The sequence below is a fragment of the Otolemur garnettii genome, unplaced genomic scaffold (assembly GCF_000181295.1).
Source record: "Otolemur garnettii isolate 467f Iridium unplaced genomic scaffold, OtoGar3 scaffold00069, whole genome shotgun sequence".
Taxonomy (NCBI): domain Eukaryota; kingdom Metazoa; phylum Chordata; class Mammalia; order Primates; family Galagidae; genus Otolemur; species Otolemur garnettii.
This window is the reverse complement of record NW_003852464.1, coordinates 5177462-5198018: the sequence shown is the minus strand read 5'-3', so window position 1 is coordinate 5198018 and position 20557 is coordinate 5177462. Positions and strand designations below refer to the sequence as shown.

General features: G+C 38.1%; 1 protein-coding gene across 1 annotated transcript in view; it reads right to left on the bottom strand.

Moving 5' to 3' along the window:
- Positions 1 to 2117: 2117 nt before the first annotated feature.
- Positions 2118 to 20557, bottom strand: part of LOC100965635 (cytosolic beta-glucosidase) — a 412594-nt gene continuing 394154 nt past the window's right edge. Inside the window, exon 7 of the transcript XR_002774285.1 lies at positions 2118 to 2594. The gene's annotated coding sequence lies outside the window, so the exon portion shown is untranslated. The remainder of the gene's footprint in view (positions 2595 to 20557) is intronic.

The window sequence follows — 20557 nt, the reverse complement described above, 5'->3', positions numbered from 1 at the left end:
AGTAGTGGCGTGGTTCTTGTTATCTTTCTAGATGTCTGTTGTGTTCTGCACCTCTGTCCTGGAGATAAAGGCAGCCTTGATGGTCAGAGCATAATCACTGAGCCATACTACCATACGACCAGAAAATGATTTCTGAGCAGAGGGAAGTTGGTAAATGCATGTAATTGTTGAAACTCCATAACTTTTAGTTAGATTGCTAAAAGATTTCAATGTACCATGATATTTAGTTATACCACTGCAGAAATTTAGAGGAATGGGAAGCTACTTCTTTTTTTTTTTTTTTAAATCATAGCAGTGTACATTAATACTATCATGGGGTACAGTGTACTGTTTCTATATACAATTTGAAAAGCTTTCATCCAACTGGTTAACATAGCCTTCATGTCTTTTTCTTAGTTATTGTGTTAAGACATTTATATTCTACATTTAAAGAGATTCACACAAACCCTTATAGGATGAACCATAGGCGTGATGCTTCTTATTCACAAGTGTTTATGAAACCAAATTATGCTATTCATACGATTTGTATTTGGAAAGGTATTTGAGATTTCTTACCTGACTTTGATGGGGATAATGCCAGACTTTTAAGAGTCATAACTGTCTTAGATCATTTAATAATTTCATTTGTTTTAAATTACTATAGATGTTCCAGATGTCTTTGTGCTACACATCTCACTGTAAGTCAGGTCTAGGGATTTTCAATGCTTTTTTGAATTACTGTTAATTTTGTATTTTTGTATTTTTGGTTTTTTAGAGACAGAGTCTCACTTTATTACCCTCGGTAGAGTGTCATGGCGTCACACAGCTCATAGCAACCTCCAACTGCTGGGCTTAGGCAATTCTCTTGCCTCAGTCTCCTCAGTAGCTGGGAATACAGGCACCTGCCACAATTCTTGATTTGAAATTAGATGAAGGAAATTGAAAAGTGCCAGTGAGATAATTCCTGAGACTCTAGCTCTCTGAGGTGTGGTGGAGAACGTAAGCATAAGGGCCCCTTATAGTAGTATGTTTTCTAATATTTTTATGTTACAATTTCATTAGCTTTCCTGAGCCCTCATAACATAAGTTGAGAAAATCAGAATGAGCCTCCATAGTCCCAACATCTATGGTTCATGGAAACTGAAAGGGAAGTGGTTTCAACTTTTTGAAACTTATTGAGATGGGATAGCACTCATCACAAGACTTAAAGATTCTTCTTCCAGCTTCTGAGCTGTTGAAGACACCAATGTGAAGGAAGGTAAGGGTATGTACATGTTTCTTTTCTAAAATTAGTGAGATATTTCAGTAAACTAATAATATTTCTGATTACCAACAAAATTAGTATTTGTTCAAAATCATTGAAATTATAGAATATTATAATCATAAGTAGAAATTTCCAGTAACTACTAAACAGAAATAAATTATGGAAGGTGTGCCTGTACTCCATTTTTCTCCCCTGTCTCACACACACACTTACCTGCTTTTATCTTTAACAAAATTGACATTTCTCTGCATTGTTTGCAATTTGATTTTATCATTTGGCATTCACCTTGCATATCTCTATTCCACTAAGTATTATTCAGCAATATGAATTCAAATAGGTTTACACCTTATGCCCTCATATGGACAAACTATGATTTATGTATTCAATGTCCTTTTACTCTGAAGTGAGTTTGTCCCCAATTTTTACCACTACAGGTAATACTCAGAACAAGAATTATCATAGAAAAATACTTCAGCAAATATCTCATTATTTTTAGATGTATATTTCCCAAAGTTAAATTACTAGGTCCAATACCAACAATTGCTTTTTTAGGATTTTTATATATCAATAGATGGAAATATTCTTGGGATATATTTAATATTATAGCAATTAAAAGAAGGACTTCTAGAGAAGTGCAGCATTATGGAGACCATAGAAAAGAGGAAACTCCAGAGGAAATAAAATAAAATAAAACTGTTTTAGCGAGAGTAAATAATTTATCCAGCAAGTATTTAGAATTTGAGATTAGAGGCATGATCTACATTTCAATTTAGTGTCCTTATATATTTATTTTCCCTCTCATGAAGAGTTCCTTTTTAGTGTTAATTTAAAAAAATAAATTATAATAAAATATTGATAAATTGATGATGTCCACAAGAAAACAGAAGCTCAGCTCTATCCCTCCAAGGAGAATGCAGTGGAAAGGAAGTCAGTATACTGTAGCTATCTGTGTACCAGCATGAGACCAGAACAGACCCAGACTCAGCACTCCTCACATGCTTTCAGAAGGCAGAGCTAGTGGACTGAGACAGCCCTTTCCTCCCCCTGAAGCTATCTTATCAGTTTCCACTCCTGATCCCCTGTGGAGGCTGGGGAATTGTTAGCATAAACCCTCCCATGAACAATTCAGTCAGCTGAAGTGCCAAAATTAAGCTTCTTAATTTAGACTTTGATTTGAAACCTTCTTCTCTCTCAGTTCCAAGTCAGGTATTTATAAAACTTTTCACTTATCTGACCGAGTCCAGCCTCTTCCAAATAACTTCCTCCTCCCTCTGGGAAGTGTTTGTTCAGTAGCTTACCTCTTGGAGCAATGAAGAAAATCGTTCCTGGGTCTAAGGGTTTTGGGAATTGCCTAAAATAGAGAGATTCTGAATGACTGGACCTGATTTAATCTGATTTTATCAAATGCTACATTGTAAGATAAGAGCCATCCAAAAAAAATAAATTAAAAAAAAAAAAGAGCCATTCAAGAACACCACTAAAACCATCAACATCTTACATTACATATGAATACCTATTGCAGTGTGCCTAGCACTGTCCAGGGTCCTGAAACAAGATGCTTCAAATTGGAAACTCATAATGTTCTCCACTCATAGCTTCTGTGTGAATTAGACCCAAGTGAAGCTAGAGCTAAAAGAGACATTAGGGATGATCTATTTCAGTCATTCAGTATATTGGGTATATATTCCCACATACTCCATATTGTAGCCTTATAGGATATATTCAATACAAATATCCCAAGACTTAGTAGTACACCAAATACCATTTTAATTACTAAGTCTAGATAGTATGTCTAAGGCATCACTCTATTACTTACATGAATGCTTGTATTAGCCATATTAACCCTTTCATATCTACATGGAAATAAGTAGGGATTTCTGTATGACAGGGTCCTGGCTACCATAGTCACCGTCAGCCCTTGGGTAAAATTATTTTGTAATTTTCCATGGGTTGTCTTAATGGAGGAAAAAAATAGATCAAAGTGGTCAAATATATGAAACTGGCTTTTAAAACTGTAAAATACTTTTCCCATATGAAATTAGTACTTTGAACAAAATTAGTATAAAGAGACAGCATGTCTAACCATAATTACTTACCTTACCTGTCCCTCATTTATCAAGTTCATCATCTAAGGGTAAATGACAATAACAATCTGTGAAGTTTATACTTGGCTGAGCATAGCAGGATGCACAGAAAAAAAATCAGAACAAAACTCACTCAAGGAAACACATTGACACAGCATGGAGTCCAGGAAAGCTCTCAGAACTGGAAATCAAGAAACATGAGCCATGATTCCAGGTTGCCTTTTCCTGTTGGGCTTTGAGCAGTCACTTACCTGCCTGAGCCTTTCTTTCTTTGCCCTGTGAAATGAGGGCACTAGAGAAGGTGTTTGCCCATGTGCCTATGCTCTTTGGCTTCAAGATTCCCCTTGTGCTTACAGTAGGAAAAAGAAGGCAGCAATCTCATTCTGACATTTGGAAATGAACAGGAGGACTGTGAGTTAGTTTCCCAGAAGTGGGACAGACAAATTTAATTAAAATATGATGTAACATTCAAGACAAAGGAACCCGTGCCTCTGCCCATTGCTGAGTGACAGGCTCCACGGGTGGCCCTGCTGGCCCTAAGAAGACAAACTATATTTGCAGTCATCCCAGAACAGACTGCAGGTCATAAACGAGCTCCTTCAGCCACACTTGAATGACTGGAGAGCAGCTTTGTCAGATGCATCTGCGTTCAGGGCCGAGGAGAGTGACCAGCATATGCTGGCCATCTTTCTCATCCTTTAATATTCTAGACATCAGGGAAGCCTGTCTGGAGCTTGAGGATTTAGAGATCAGTTGTTGAATGTGCTCAGATGTGCCAGGTAATTTTGCTCTTCAAATGCAAACTTCAACTACTTGAATGTTAAAGCATGCCTCTGGTCCTCCCCTATGCCCGCCCCTTAGCACTTCTGAACAAGCGACTTAAAGTTTCTTTCTCAGACTCAGTCCTGAAATTCTTGCTGAGTCATTATGGGAAAATGGTTTATATCCTCAGCCCCCATAACAAAGAGATGCTCTACTCTGTTTAACATAAGTATGTTTTGAAGGGTCTTCTAATTACCTACTCTGATGTGGACATCTGTCTCTATATCCCCCGACCAGCACAATTTATCTAGTAAAAATTTAGGATGAGAAATTCATTATTCTACTTCGTAACCAGCACATACACAAACTTAGGAGTGAAGAGAGAGAAAAATGAAAGTTATAGTAAAACATGAATGCATACAACTAAATCAACAAATAAATAAATAGAAAGGCAATTAGTTTTTCAAAATTATAGAATTATGTAGCTGACAGGAACTTAAAAATTACCTTGTCCAAATCTCTCTAGGGCTCAAGATGATAAAATGACCTGCTTATAGTCAGCCAGCTATATCATGGTAAAAGTAGAATTCAGAGTTCAGGTCTCCATAACTATTTATTTGTTTATTTATTTATTTAGACAGGGTCTCACTTCGTCACCTTGGCTAATATATAGTGGTATCATCATAGCTCACAGCAACCTCAAACTCCTGGGCTCAAGTGATCCTTCTGTTCCAGCCTCCTGCAAAGTTGGGGGCTACCGGTACATGCTATCTTGCCCAGCTAATTTTTCTAGTTTGTGAAGAGACTGAGGTTCAGTCTTGCTGAGGCTGGTCTCAAACTTCTGGCCACAAGAAATCCTCCTGCCTCAACGTCCCAAAGTGCCAGGATTATAGTGTGAGCCACCACAGCTGACCATCAGAACTAATTCATTCCACTGGAACTTGTGACATCTTGAAATAGATGTTATATCTTTATGCAATGATAAAAGGATTTAAAAAAATTTACCGGTAGAGAAAATTAATAAAAATGGCTCTTTTTGAAAGAAATGTGTGATGCCACTTTATATTAATTTTAGGGATGTGGACTTTAAAAACTAAGAGCTAGCCTTTTACTAAAATAATATAATTTTTTTCCCCTTTGGAGTTACATAATGAGGAATTCAAATAATTAAAACTTCTCTGGCAGGTATGAAAAAAAGCCATCTGCTACCTAAAACTATGAACCAGGACCTTGAATATTTTTATTTTCCTCCCTAGAGAGCTCCAAAATGCTGTAAGAATATGGGGGAGAAACGCAGCCCAAGGATTAGAATGTAAGAGGGCTTAGAATTATAAAGATAGGTACCACAAAAAGAATTCTATAAGAAAGTTATCAAAGATTGGATAACGATAACCTGGCTAGTCATCTCACAGATGCGTTGCAATTTATTCTGGAGATTTGAAAAGAGAATGTGGATGGATCACTACAAATCCATCACCACTGCTGGAAAACCAAGTTCTTACCCACCAGAATGCAATGGGTAATCGTCACTCGCATATATCTCTCAGACATTATGTACCCATATGCATAACAAAATGAAGTATGCAGGCTAATATATATTGAATGTCAAAGGAATGACATAGAGTATAAGGAAAGGCAAGAAAAAGGAAGGAGAAAGAAAATAACATTTGGAGAGGATGTTCTATGGGGCAGACTATGTTTTGTGCATAATTACTTCTAAATTTCCTAAGAGTCAGATGAAGCAAATAGTACCATTCTTTCCAGGTGAAGAAGCTGAAATTCAGAAAGCTTCAACGATATGTCCTAGGTCAAACAATCCAGTTAGTAATATGTGGGGGAACTCAAACCCAAATACGCTACATAACTGAACTGAAAGGGAGAGAGATGGCTGTGATTAATTCAGAAAATCCTCATACTATTTGCCTGTGGCTTAGGAGGTCATAGATTAGCAGTCACGGTAGAAGAATAACCATGAGGTTAAGTCTAGAAAAATGGTAGATGGATACATAAATAGACAGAAAGATGGTAGGTGAGTAGATAGAATTTCCTGGGAAACTAAGATACTGGTTAAACCTAAATTCGTGATATGTTGCTCAAGCTCCCACCCAAGTTGGTTTTATTTTCGTGAAAGTGTTATTCTTTTCTAAAAAAACCAAACAACAAAAAACCACCAAAAAGTGTAGATTTAAAAAAAAATCATACTTCTAACAGCCATGGTAAGACAATCTTGTGGAATGTGGAAGAAAAACGCCTCAAAGGTGACCAGCATCAACTCCACCCCCTGGGATTGATTTCTCTGTATGGTTGCCACCCTTTGATTGTGGGTGAGACCTGTGACTTGCTTCTAACTAGCAGAATATGGCAAAAGCATTGGCTCATCACTTCCATCATTATGTTACATTATATGAGATCCCCTCTTCCTAGCTGAATAGCTCTCACTCTCCTAACTGTCCTTGAAGAATCAAGCTGCAGTGGTGGAAAGCACCTATAAAGAGGATCAAATGACAGAAAACTTTAGACAGCCTGGTTGGAGCTGAGAACTGCCTCCAGCAGACAGCCAGCAGAAACCAAAGCTCAAGTTCTACGTTGCAGGAAAATGAATCCTGTTATTAGCATAAAGAAATTTGTGAGTAGCTCCTTCTCCACTGGAGCGTCCAAATGCAAAGGCAACCTGCCGACACATTGACCATAACCCTGTAGTGAACGTTGCTAAGTCATGCCCAGTCTTCTCCTACCTGCAGATGATAATTTTGTGTTGCTTTAAGCCATAAAGGTTTCGGTGATTTTTTATGCAGATTTTTAACTTGCTCTTCCTTGCTGGAAACCCTCAAAGAGCATTAGTTATTACGAAATCTCCCTTCCAGGTGGTGTCTGGGGCTCAAAGGAGTAGGGCACCAGCCCCATATACTGGAGGTAGTGGGTTCAAACCCAGCACCAGCCAAAAAAAAAATCTCCTTCCCAATGCCATTCGTTGTTTCTAGTACATTTCTCACACTGATGATGCTTACAGGCAATTAAATAATAAATGAGTTAGCAACTTGCGTAGCTGTTGCAAACACACATGGCTCTCGGTGCAGACAGCTTCCAGGAACAACTCCTATCAGTATCATCACTGGAGTGTATGGTTCCTCACTTACACCCCCAAACCCACATTTCCTGTGCACTCAAATGGCTCTTGGTACTAGCATCCGTGACTCTTTTGACCATTAGGAAATAGGTCATTCCAGAGGCCCTACTTAACCAGGGTGTCTACATACTTCCTTGTCCAAATTGGAGCACTCTTAAGAACAAAAAAAACACTACCAAGAATGAAAACTATCAGGCCAAAACCTGGACTCTTCCAGCAAAACCAGTAGGCGTGGTTGTCTCGTGCTTAACAACCTTCAGTCAGCTTCATGAAAAAGAGCTCTTTAAGCCAATTAATCCAAAGTCTTTGGATTTGTTCTAAAATAGTATCACACTTAGAGCTATTCCCATAATGCAATAGATGAGGAGATGTAGGTTCAAATAACAAACTCCTGGCAAGACTGTCTATTACCAGTCAGTTGGTTCTCAGTCAAATTCCAAAATGGCAGAATATATTCTCTACCACTTGATATTTCCTTAAATTGAATAAAAAAGTAAAAGCAAACTTTCCACCCATAACAAATGTCAATGCTCTGAACCATGAGATAATTACTACTAGCTGCTGACTAGGAAGACTTGAATAAAAAGATTTATAATTCTACATGCTGGTGAGGATGTGGAGCCGTGGGAATAGCTGTACGTAGCTGAGGGAAAAACAAAATGGTACAGATGGATTCGGGAACAGTTTGGACATTTATCACATGTTAAACATGCCCTTTCCAGACTACCCAGCATGGTTATTTCCAGGTTTTTACCTAAGAGAAATTAAAACATATGTCTACACACACACACAGAGAAACACACAAAACCCATACATCAAAATTCATAGCAGCCATGTCCACCACAGTGGAAAACTAGAAACAACTCCAATTCTATCACTTAGAGAGAAGATGGCAAATTGTGGTGTAATAGCAAAACGAAATTCTGCTGAGCTATAAAAAGAAACAAACTACTTAGATCCACAGCACCGTGGCTGAAACTCACAGACTTAATTGTGAAGCAAAAGAAACCAGACACCACAAACTTAATCTATCTGAAGTTCAAGAACTTGAAAGCAAATTGTGTAAGGGCGAAGTTGTGTCTGTGTTTCAGCTAGAAGGAATTCTTTCAAAAGAGACATGAGGACACATCCTAGAGACGTGGAAATGTTTTAGATTGGGAAAAGAGTCTTCGTTAAACAGGTGTTTTATTTAGTGAAAATTGTACAGCTACTATTTAGTCATCTCAGCGCATGTAAATTTTCCTCTTTTAAAAAACTGACTATAAAGAAAGAGCAAGATAAAAGATGCCTTGTTTTGAATAGAGTTAATTTTTAAGCCACTTGAGGATTCTTCTGTACATTGACATTTTAGCATGGTAAATAAGGGGGCTGGCAGTCCCAGAGCACTGCCTGTAATTAGAATCACTTCTAGACTGTTGGCCATGATACTAAGAGGGACACTGGCATAAAACATGTCCAGATCAGGGGAATCTGATTAAAGAAGAATATGAAAATCATTTTCTATGTATTCATTTTTTTCTACTGAAACGAACTGGGTTTTTTTCCTAGGAAAAGGAAGAGCAGAAGAAGAACCCTAATAATTACGTTCTGATATTTAAAAAATTAAAATTGAAATATTCTATGAGTCCTTGGGTGGATCAAATCAGCAAATAGGATAAATTTGGATGCATATGCAAAATAGTTTTGAAACACAACCTTACTGCGGAGAGACAGCTTGGGATAGTATTATGTCCTCCATCGGGGGGAGTAAGAAACAGAAGCTTATGCCACGTTTTGTCTTGAGCGTTTCAGAAAGAATACGAGAGGAGGAATATTGGTTGTTGCCTGCTTCTAAGACATCATAGTTCTCTGCCGTGAAAGCTTGAGATCTTAGATTTCATGGGTTTCAAATCTTGATAGGACTTGAAGGTGATATACGATGCACATTAATCAGTACCAGTAAAATAAAACAGTACTCTTCCATTAAAATTCCCCTGGCAATGTCTCTCACTGTTTCACAGCCCAAACTTCCTGGCACATTCAACCACACAGTCTCCTGTACAACCTCACGTCCTTTATTTTAGCCCTTGAAACAGCAATCAGATTCGTTAGCTCCTAGGTAATCTGTTACACTTTCTATTTTCCTCCGTGGTTGTTTTTATTGTTGTTTATCCAAAACAAAAAGCTATTTTTTAAATGTGCTCATCCCAATAGAATAATGGAGCTACCACAGTCTTACCAGTCGCAGAAGATGTTCAGAGGAAGCGTCATCTGAGATCCTCTCCTTCTTTCTTTCTTTTCTTCCCTTCATGAGAGTCTCACTTTGTCACCCCAGCATCTAGAGTGCAGTGATGTGATCACAGCTCACTGCAGTTTCAAACTCCTGGGCTCAAAAAATCCTCCTCCCTGAGTCTCTGAGTAGTTGGGACTATGGCACATGCCACTGTGTTGTTTTTTGTTTTCTGATTTTTGGTAGAGAAGGGGGCTTGCTTTTGCTTTCCCAGAGTGTTAGAAAGACAAACTTTAGCCATAAGGGCTGCCCATAATTTTTCCTGTGGCCTTCCTAGAAGGCAGAGGGAGCTTAATGAAATTGCACTTTCTTCTGAACTTAGTGGATCTATGTGAATAATTTCAAGCCTACTTTCTCTAAAGTTGCCTTGATTCTCTGCTTTTGTGAACTCTTTACGATGTTGATCAGGAGTCTGCGCGTGCATGGCAGTGTAAAAATATCATTTCTATCTAGACTCAAGAAAGCCCATCTTCAGATTCTACTTTGTTATCTCAAACAGAGTTTCCATGAAAGCTGTTCCAAAGGCATGGTAGTTGCAGGACAGAAACTAACACACAAATAAAAAAGGCAAACATGACACCTGTCAGGTTAACAACTACCTCTCAGCCCAGACTGTACAAGTCAGAGGGCCTTGGTACCCCCATTTTAGTCTTCTTAAACAAAACAACCACCAGTCAAGAATTTTGTATCCTGCAAAACTAAGTTTCATAAATAATGAAGAAATAAAAACTGTTCCAAAGAAGCAAACACTAAAACAGTGATTTTCAACCAGTGAATCCTCCACAAAGGCATTGTGGCTGTCCCTTGACATTTTTTTAAGATTGTTAAATTATTTTCAAAATAAGAGCAAAGCACAGCAAGTATATTCTTAGTTTTACTGTTTTTTGATCAACATAATTTAAGCGCTCCAGGGAAGTTTAACCACAGGGTCAAGTGTGCCATGAGATTGAACAGGTTGAAATACCCTGCACTAAGGGAACGTGTCACTAATAGGAGTCACATGTTCAAAACCTAAAAAAAAAAAAATCCCTGAAGACATTTAAAGTGACTTAGAAAATTATAAGCACACTAAGGCCACATCAATTCATATTCCACTATAGTGATCCAAAATTTGTAATAACAACTAGAAAAACTTTCCCACGTACTTAGGTAGTATAAACAAGATTGCTAAAATGAATCAACTGTACCAATTTTGAAACATTAATATGGAGGCAAATGTTTGGCCAACTTTAAAAGTGTCCGGTACTCAATAGGTTCAAACACTTGCAATCTTTCCTTTCAAACTCAGTTCTCTTTCAGTTTTCTTGATCTCATGGAATTAAACCTGTATCCATCATTCTGTGTGACAAGTCATCACTGATATTCTCATTAATCCCCATTTCACCTTCTTTAGCAAATCCTGTTCATTTTATGTGCTATAGAGCTCTCATGCTTGTTTTTCCATCACCACTACCATCATCAACACCCTATCCCAAAGTCACCCCTATTTTCCTTCTCAACCCTTTCTCCTAACAATAGCTAGAAATAGCAGGTCAGAAAGTCACTCCCACCTATACTTCTTAAATTCTTTACTCACTTCTCCTTACTCCTAAGATAAAGATAGATGTCTTGAAAGCTACCTACAAGACTGTCCTCATGTGGTCTAGCCCTGTCCTCGTTATTATCCTTTACCTGAAACCATGTTTCTTTAAGCTTTTGTAAAGGAAGATTATTTATCCCATCTTGCACCTGTTTCCTGCAAAGATGCTCAAATTCCTAGCCTTTGTGCCATCTCTATTTATTTCACAAAGGAAATGGTGGCCATCATTGATTCCCATTGCTACCTGGGTAGAGTTCATACAATAAAAAGTTAGCATTGAGGATTTGCTCTTTTTTCTTCCATCTCTTTTTTTGCCCACTCACTTCTGAGTAGAAGTGCTTCCCTGCACATCCAACTTCCACTCAGAGAGATTATTCTGAGATTTAGATGGGAAGAGGTGGTACATGGAAGACCCCTTAGTCCCAGATCTTGACTGATCATTCAGTAGTGATAAATATGAGCAACAAAGCTCATATATATACTTTTTGAGACAGCGTCTCACTTTGTCACCCTCAGTAGAGTGTCATAGCATCCTAGCTCACAGCAAACTCAAACTCTTGGGCTCAAGTCATTCTCTTGCCTCAGCCTCCCCAGTAGCTGGGACTACAGGCCCCCACCACAACACTCAGCTATTGTCAGAGATACGGTCTTGCTCTTTCTGAGGCTGGTCTTGAACCTATGAGCTCAGGCAATCCACCTATCTCGGCCTCCCAGAGTGCTTAGATTATAGGCATGAGCCACCACACCTGGCCCAAAGCTCATATTTTGATCTTCATCTGCCTGTCTTGATTTGTTCTGATCTTGTGTGGGGAAGACACATGTAATCCACGTTGACCACCCAACCTCGCTGCAGGGCTTTCCTTATTCTCACCACTCCAGTCCCCTCTCTTTTACTACAGACTGTTTCTCATCCTATTCCTTCTGCCTTTGAGACACCCCCTTTCCCTTCATTTCCCACACCACAGTTCAAGTTTTTCCTTCTCTCTCTTTCCGAGGAACACCTCCTTTTATTGCCTGTCTCAGCAGGGTCATACTACCCCAGGGGTGAGTTCAGAAGATTTCTGGCAATGACTCAACTAATAACCATCTCTTCTACTGTCCCAGAAACCCACTGACGGCAGGTTTTGTTCATCACTGAACCTCCAGTCCCTAGCTACTGCCCCTTAAATATTTGTAGCCTGGCTAAAGGAATGAATCTCTGTAAACCATTCTTATATGATAACTAAACCAATCAAAAAACTCAATTTGATGTACTCCGTATAACTGCACGCCATGAAGTTAGTCAAACACGCTGAACTCAAAAGTTGGAGGGGACTTTGGGTGAATTTCTGTTCACCAAATATTTCACAATTTGGACTTTTTCTATTGGCATAGCTTCCCCCCACATACACACACTATTTCACATTGGTGAAGTTCTACTTTATGTTAATAATTAAATATGATGAATGCCAAAAGAGAGCTCTAGGGAGTACTTCATCAACTGATTCATAAAATATTTGCTAAGTGCCTTTCTTACATTTGGATTAATTGCTTAACTTCTGACAGGTGAGTCTTATTTCTTTAAAAGTGAAGATAATGTCTGTATCATATGACGACCGCTGGGATTAAATGCAATAAAGCATGTAAGACTGTCTGCATATCAACTGTTTCCTGCAGGCATTCCGTGATATTTTTTTGTATTGTAAACACTGAACACCCTTGTATTTGATCTTTGCAATGATCCGGTGACAAAAGAATTATTTTCATTACGTATATCTCTATTTTATGCATCACAAATGTCAGCGAGCTTAAGGGGCTTTTATTATGTCGCACAGAAATTATTGGGAGATCCCAAAATAAAAAGCCAGGCCTTCTGGTTTCTACTCCATAATTATTTCTAATGAGGTCCATGTGGGAAGAACTTAAAATGGTACAACTTAAATCTTATCAGGTTTCAGAAGAGAGAGAGACGTTACTCTCTAATATTTAGGCTTCATAAACCATTTTGACATTTGCGATGCGTTGGAATAATACTCTCTCGTGGATTTTAATTATTTACAAGTACAATAGCCTCTACCATCAAACCTAAGTGAAAACCAAAACACACTAAAATAATAGCTTTATTTCATTTCACAAACAGGAGAAGAGGTAAGAAATGAAATTTACTTATACATTTTGCCTTTAACTTTTTCTATTTATCTCTTGAAATAATCTCCTCTTTTATTTGAAGCTATATTTCATATGTTGGGCTGTTTTCTGGCTTTTTCTTCCCCATATACTCCATAGATTTTTTTTCAATTACTTCCCCCGTGATGCCTGCCACATGCCTCGGATGTCTTACCCTCTCCATAGCCCTTCCCTAGTTTTCCCTGGCATCTCCTTCTCCGTGTCCTTAACAACGAGGCTTCCTCATTATGCACTTGCTTAATTCATGTCTATTTTACACAGTATTCATTGCCAAGACATCTGGTTCCTTCCAGTCATTGAAAACACATGGGAAAAAAAAAAACAATATTTGTTTTTCCAACGAAAACGTTTAAATAGCTGCAATAAATAAATTAAAATTCTTTATTATTTTCCATCCTTTTTGTTCTAAGATTGTCTACTGTTCTTTAACATCTTCCTGACTGTATTTGCAGTCTTCTTTCCCAGATATTTAGTATTACATGGCTTGTTATCTTCCTGAGATTATTATGGAGAAGAGAGAGAAAAACAGAGAAAAGATAGAATGATACAGGGATGATAGACAGGTGATAGATATACGATAGATAGGTAGATAGATGATAGCGTTTATGTTTGTGTATATATATGTGCATGTATTAGAGCATGTGTGTGTCTGTCTTTTCCGTGATGTCAGACATTAAACAAATCATTGTTATCAAAAATATCAGTGAGTTACCTAACAAACACAAACATTGTAACCTAATCATTTGTACCCCCTATTAATCTGACACTAAAATAACAAAAATTGGGGAGAACAAAGTACAATCTATTTCTCTAGTGAGCCTCGCGCAGTCTTTATTTGGTTGAACCCTATAAAACTGTTACTATTTCACTGTCTATGTCCACAAAAATAAATAAATAAATAAATAAATAAGGCCTTGTCATACACACGTGTTTTCAACATAGTAAAGGTATTAAAACTGTTTGTCATAGAGTGAAAGATGCATTTCCCTCATCAGACCTGGTTGTTTTGCCATTAGGAATTCAGATAATTGAATTATTTCACTTCTTAAATAAATGAATGAATTTGACCTGTTTCATGGCAGATGATGAATTAATGGAACTGACCTAGTGTGAGCCTTGGATGGAAACATTTAAGACAAACTGTTCCTTCAATGCGATTTGCTCTCTTATAGATGATAGCGCATATACAGTCAAAGGACAGTGACCTACTAATTGGCCACCCCCCTGCTGCCCTCTTCAAGTGCAGTTGGGCTCAGAGAATGACAGAAAATTCTGCCTGACTGCTTGTCTATCACACTCCTTCCTCCCCCAACCCACCCCCTCACCTCTCCTTCTGATTGTGCTCCAAGGCAAGCTTAAGCCAATGCTTCCCCCCTACCCCTAGTCAGGCAACATTTATTATACCCAACATTTACCCAAATCGATACATTTTAATTGAAACTAATGGCAGTTAGCGTAAACCAACAGATTTTTTACTGGCCTAAGTACATTAAATCAATGTATTTTTCAAAACTGCTATATCTTATGTAAAACAATGCATTTTCATTTTATACAGGACACATTTTTATTCCACTTTAATCTGCCAAGTTAAAGAGCCAGACTGAAGTAATAGATTTCTTTTTTTCATAGCAGCCCTAAGATCTCGAATGAAAGAAACATATTAATCATTCAGATATATGAATCGGACTTCCTTCGGTTTAATGTAACAGACATTTATTGAGCACCTACTGTTTGTGGGATACTGTGCTTGATAGTCTGGAGGGTATGAAGTGATTAAGATAGAGTTCTTGCCCATAGAAGCTCGTAATTTAGTAGTGAATACCTCGATGGACAGAATTAATTATAACATAAGGCAAACAGCTAGAGAATTGCAATGGAGGAAGATATTTAGTGTGACTGAGGAATTCAAGAGGGGAGGTGAAGGTTTAAGCTCATCTTTGAACAATGGATACCTGCCGTGGGAGGAACACACTAGCTAGATTGGATTTATTGGAAAACATACTAGCTATGTAATACCAATTACTATAGTGAATGCATCCTATGTTGTCTTAACTAAGTGGAAAGCGATTTCTCACTCACATCAGAGACCACAGTGGCTGTTCCTGATCAGGATTCAATTGTCTTTTACTTGAGGAGTCTGAGATCAAGGGTCCTTTTGACTTGTGACTCCAGAATCCCCCAAGACGTGGAGCTCTCTGCAGCCAGTGGGTGGAAGGGCGAGAACCAGGAGAAGGCTCAGCTGCTTCCTACCAGCCTTACCCAAAAGCAATGCCGACCACTTGTGCTTACATTCCACTGGGAACTGGTCTCACGGCCACACGTGGATGCAAATGGCCTGGGGAATGTAGATCTTTTCTGGGAAGTCATATAACTGTGATGATTGTAGCTTGTGGAACGAGACACATGAATTAAGTGAACTTCTAGTGACTTTGCAACAAAGACAAAAAATGAGAAACACAGAGGGTTCTGAATGCAGCATGAAAAGGATATGGTGACTATTTTAGGAAGTTTTCAAGGCCACGGGATAAAGAACTCTTTATACCATCCTCAAGTGTTAACTCTGCCCATAACTGGGAGACACTGAGTGTTCCTGAAAGAGGATGCTTTTATAATCTTAGTTATTCACTCGTGTCTAAAGCAAACACACACAAAACAGGACACAGGAGACAAGAGGAATGCCGCAGGAATCCTGAGCCTTCAAGTAGTTTTTTTTATTTTTTTCTTTTGTAATCTGGTTAGGCTTTAGTTTCTTCTTCTGTAACTTTCCACCCTGCCCATTTTTGTAAAACTGCAGGCGTCTTGGACCTTTTAAACTCAAATTTTAAACTCAACCAAGCTGTGATAAGTGGAATGGTTACCGTTTATACTGTGGTATGCTTTTGATCACAGCAGACAATGCTTTCTTTTCCAGTCGTCTTTGAGAATAAGGAAAACAATATCTTCAGATGCCATGGTTTTCTGTAGCATCTTGTCCATCATGTTTTCTAAATACTGGAGAAGCTTTGACTAATTTGACTTACAGATGGAATGTAACTTTGCTTACAAAAATTGCTATTAAACTCCTGCTTAAGGTGTTCTAATTTTCTGTGAGCACACTAAAAGCAAAAAATAAATGTGAATGAAATGTAAAAGAAAAGAAAAAGAAAAGAAAAAGAATGATTCTCCTAGTGCCAAGATTTTTGACTTGACCCTTTTCCATAATAAGCCTAATCTATTCCTTCTGTATTTATGACTAAGCATCTTCTATATACCAGATATTTCTCTAGGTTAGGGGATATTGGGTTGGACAAACATACAAAGTGTGTCCTGTCATGGCATTTCCATAGCAGGAAAGGAGACTGAAAATTGACCTATACCTATACATAGTATGGAACTTTTATAGAACTTAATCTTATTTTGGAGATACATACAGAGTGCCCCTGAAAGTATCCACATTCAAAGAAAGGAAAAAACTGTGTGAAAATTGTAATATTCAATATAGACCGATAACAAAAGATGAATACAAGTCATGCTGAACACCTCTTATAATTGCAGAAGTGTTGAAATGATTACAATGTAAATAATAATAATTGTAATAGCATCTAACGTTCATATTTCTCACACTCTGTGCCAAACAATAGTCTCTGTCTTCTCCACACAGCAAGTCAGGAGAGCCACATGATGTGGGTTATTTTTTGTTTCCATTTGATTACTTGAGAAATTCAGCCCATTTGAGTTTCAGTGACCCACCCTGTGACTAGACAGAGAAACCAAACTAACACGTGGCCATCCTAGGATCCAAATCAATACGGTCTGGGCTCCAGTACCCCAAACTTCTAAACCTGATTTCTGAGTTGTAATCTGGACCGAAATCTTAACAATCAAAACCTACGCAAATTTTTACCAAAAATGCGAGAAGAAATTTCGATGACCAACTTGGAAGACAGAGATCGGACACAAATAAAACCACGTCACAATTATATTATACCTCACCAAGTTAAAAGTACTCAGTAAAGTTTCAAAAAGCTGTCTTTAAAAGTACAAGTAAACACACTTGTATGGTGTATATGTACCTTATATATTCATTACAAATTGAAGGGCATCTAAGAAATTTTTGATAAAAAATGTTTACCAGTATAACAACTACTACAATGGGTATATCATTTGCATAGTATATGTGAATTCTATATTAGAGATCAATATTGATAGCAATTGAAGTTATTGATCATAATATATTAGCTTTCTCTTTATTTCTTACATGTTCCATAAGCTTTATCAGAAAACCAGAGAGGATAAACTCAGTAAGAAAACCACCTCTCATTCTTTATATTTATGCCATTACAATGGAAATGGTAGATGCCTGATCACAGGGGATGTTTAATATTAGATTGAAGGAAATATTAAAATAGTACAACAGAGTGGCTTAAACAAGTCTGTACTGGCCCTGGGGAGGGTCCTGGTGACATGCTAGGTCTTCTCCATATCTAATTTTGATAATATGATTGATGATGTGATTTCTCATAAGTGGTGGAAAGAAACAACATCAAAACTAATCACATTATGCCGGCATTTGGAAGTCTAAGTAAAAGGTATGTGAACTCATTACAGGAAGATATTTTTTCATTTGAAATTTAAATTTGCCAGCCCATCCATATTTGTCTGGAAAACTTGTGAATTTGTTTGTAGATGAAAATGACCAGAGTTGAGTAATCAGTTCCAACTGATTACAGTTCATAATAGGCAGCCTGGGGACTTCCTGTCAGTCACAGATCCGCCTTTAGAAATCTCAAGAATGGGCAGCTTGATAACCATGATTCTCTGTCCCCTGAAATGAAGAGAAGACACTCCCCTCTTCCAGATGCTAAAGGAACTTCTTTGCCAATGTAGCGTCTTTGATTGTTTGGGTTTTTAAATGGAAATATTTAGGAATTTTAAATTGAGAGGATAACATGCCTTTATTTCATAGACTTTTCAATGATAGAGCTATGGCTGTGCAGCAGTCTCTACCTGGGGCGGGGGGAGATTTAATATAAAAACACGAAGCTAGGAGAATACGAGAAGTCTATCATCTTTCCAATACGCAATATTGAAGCCCCACAGTCATACACCCTACACTTAAGCTATCGAGAAATTAGGCTATTTGAAATGTTATAAATATGCACACTATACCCATTATCCTAGATGGGGCAATACAATTTATGGAAGATATAATAAACAGAGGGAAATTTAGTATGTTTGTTCAATACAGAGGAGGTAATTGAAGTACAGGATCCAAAGTAAAACCATAAACAATAATTAGATAGTGAAAATGTGGAGAGTTGACCGTGACCCACATAATAATACAGCTGAGCATCAGCAAAGACGGAGGCTGCCTTGCAGTTGGCGGCAGATTATAAAGGGAATGTATGCTTAATAAACATCTGGGCCAGCGCGATAATATCTGAAGAAGAATCTTCTGGAGAAGGGAACTCTCTAAGCTTAACCTCAGCATCTTAATTTGTGGAAGAACATATGATTGCATAGATGCTGTCGTACATCTGGAGTGGAGTGAGCCTGATGCCTCTGTGAGCCTCCACGGTGAGAAAATGGCAATAAAATGGTGTAGCGTTTCTTTGTACAGCATCACTGAGGGTTTGCAAGTTTAAAGTTCCCTTCAAGGTTTTTATACTCTTTAGGTTCTTGGGTGCACGTAACAGATAGTCTGTCGACTTTAAGCCAAAATACAGTTTATCAGAGGGACTTGGAGGCTCAGAGGATTACCAGGGGGGTGGAGGTTGGGGGATTGGATGGGAAAACCAAGCTCTGTTGGGCAGCAGGGACAGGCTGGACAACACATCATCACTTCACTCTCCCCAAGTCAGTCTCTCAGAGAGTCACTGTACCAAGAGAAAACACCCAGTTGGTGGATGATAAGTCCTATGTGCACCCCTAGTTGCACCGAGACAGGGAAGGTGGAATACGTCCCTTGGAACTTTGCTCGGGATTCTTGCGCTTTCAAAGGTCTAACCAGCATCCCATTTTAAGTGTCCCGTTATATAACTGACACTCTGCTAAGCACTAGGGTATAAAAGCTCTGCCTTTAGGAATTTCTTATGTACATGAATCAGTGCAGAAAGGAAGGAAGGGCAGCAGTACGAGATACAGACTAAAAGGTGATACCACTGTATCATTTTACGTATCAGGAAACAGAAGCACAGACAGATAAAGTAGCATGCCACCCACTCCAGGAATTGAAAGGAAGGACGTGAAATCCCTCCTAGTGTACAATGAGACAATTAAGGTGACTAATTGAAGGGCCAAATTGGAGCACTTTTTTGAGAGCAAACAAAGGGCACTATTAATATGAATGCTAAGACATCAGGCTTACAAAGAAATATCTTTGGCATATCAGAATGCAATAAGCCTGAGAAAGACCACATTACAGAAAGGACAACTGCAAACTGGTTTTGCACACTTCAGCCAAAAGCACCTAAACCCACACTATCCAATAGAACTTCCTACAATGAGGAAATATTCCCTTTCATCTGTCTAATATGTGAAACCTATCCAAAACGTGGCAGCCATTAGCCATGACCCCTTGAAATGTGTATACTATGGCTGAAGAGCTCAATTCTTTGAATTTATTTAATCTTAATTAATTGAAATTTAAATAGCCACAATCACCTAGTGGCTACCAAGAGTAACATAGAAATAGGCTTTTTTTTTTTTGTAATTATGATTCATTGCTATTGACATGATATTTTAAAAGGTATTTCAACTTGGGACTCCATAAGGCAAAGGATTGGTGGTCGACATAGCCTGGAAGTGATATAATGTGGGTAGAAGTGAAATAATATACCAAATTATCACCATTATATGTAGTAAGTCTCTGATATTTATTTCTAATTCCACTATTGTGAAATTCTGAAAAGTCCTTTTGGCTGTTAAGTTCATACGGGGTGCAGAGGTTGCTGCTGTTACTGATGCTACTGTTTGTAATCCAAGGACCATTGGCTGATGCTTTGCTTTGAGTGCCATGCTGCCCTCCTCCAGGTGGGCTGAAATTCTAACGAATCACTTTACCCTGTTCGTGGCTGATAGCAGAATAGTGCTAGAGTTCTCAGCTCCTTCTCCTATCTAGCTGCTTCTCTGTGTGTCTGCTCATGTTTCATTGGGAGAAAGGGTTTCATGTCTCATGTCTTGGTTGGAAGATGTAATTGGAATCCAACAAATTAGACATAATAGCATTGTCAGAAATACAGGCTCCAGTGTTAAACACAATATATTTAAAAAGCAATCCAATCAACTACTGACTAAATGCTCTTGGGAAAATTATTTACCCTTTTTCTTTTCTTTTTTTTTTTTTTTT